At 51.7% G+C, this 501-nt stretch overlaps 1 protein-coding gene across 1 annotated transcript in view; it reads left to right on the top strand.

The window, feature by feature from the left end:
- Window positions 1-317: 317 nt before the first annotated feature.
- Window positions 318-501, top strand: part of ypel5 (yippee-like 5) — a 15966-nt gene continuing 15782 nt past the window's right edge. The window contains exon 1 of the mRNA XM_048597211.1: window positions 318-446. The gene's annotated coding sequence lies outside the window, so the exon portion shown is untranslated. The remainder of the gene's footprint in view (window positions 447-501) is intronic.

Below are 501 nucleotides of genomic sequence, written 5' to 3'. Positions count from 1 at the left end.
CCATTGTCAATGAAGACGATGTAAGCATTGCTTCGTTTTTCCATGATAAATTAATATTGTGGATGATGTTAGCTACATGCCTGCATAATAGATATGTTATTTATCTGTTTAATAATGGTTTCAAATAGATAGTTGGAGGTGATACCCCTTTAAGAGAGTTTGTCATGTCATTGACCCCCACCCCTTCAGCCCCGCCCATCCACCAAACCACGCCCCCTAACGTCCGCCTGTCTGCCTAGACCCGCCCCCCCTTCTAAACCGTCCAGCACCCTAGCCACGCCCCCACCCACTAAACCACGGTCCCGCCCATCCACTAAGCCCGCCCCCAGTGACGTACCGCCCTTGTTGTGGTGACGTCAGGAGGCTGATCTTCCGCTGCGGACGCGGGAGGGAGAAGCTCGTTCAGGACCGAAAATAAACCGAAAAAACCGACAAATAATCACCCGGTAAGTGCGGGGGAGGGGGAACAAACCGGAATAAATAATCACCCGGTAACGGGGG

The sequence above is a fragment of the Rhincodon typus genome, chromosome 5, assembly GCF_021869965.1.
Source record: "Rhincodon typus isolate 14 chromosome 5, sRhiTyp1.1, whole genome shotgun sequence".
Lineage (NCBI taxonomy): Eukaryota > Metazoa > Chordata > Chondrichthyes > Orectolobiformes > Rhincodontidae > Rhincodon > Rhincodon typus.
This window is presented reverse-complemented; position numbering and strand designations above follow the sequence as displayed.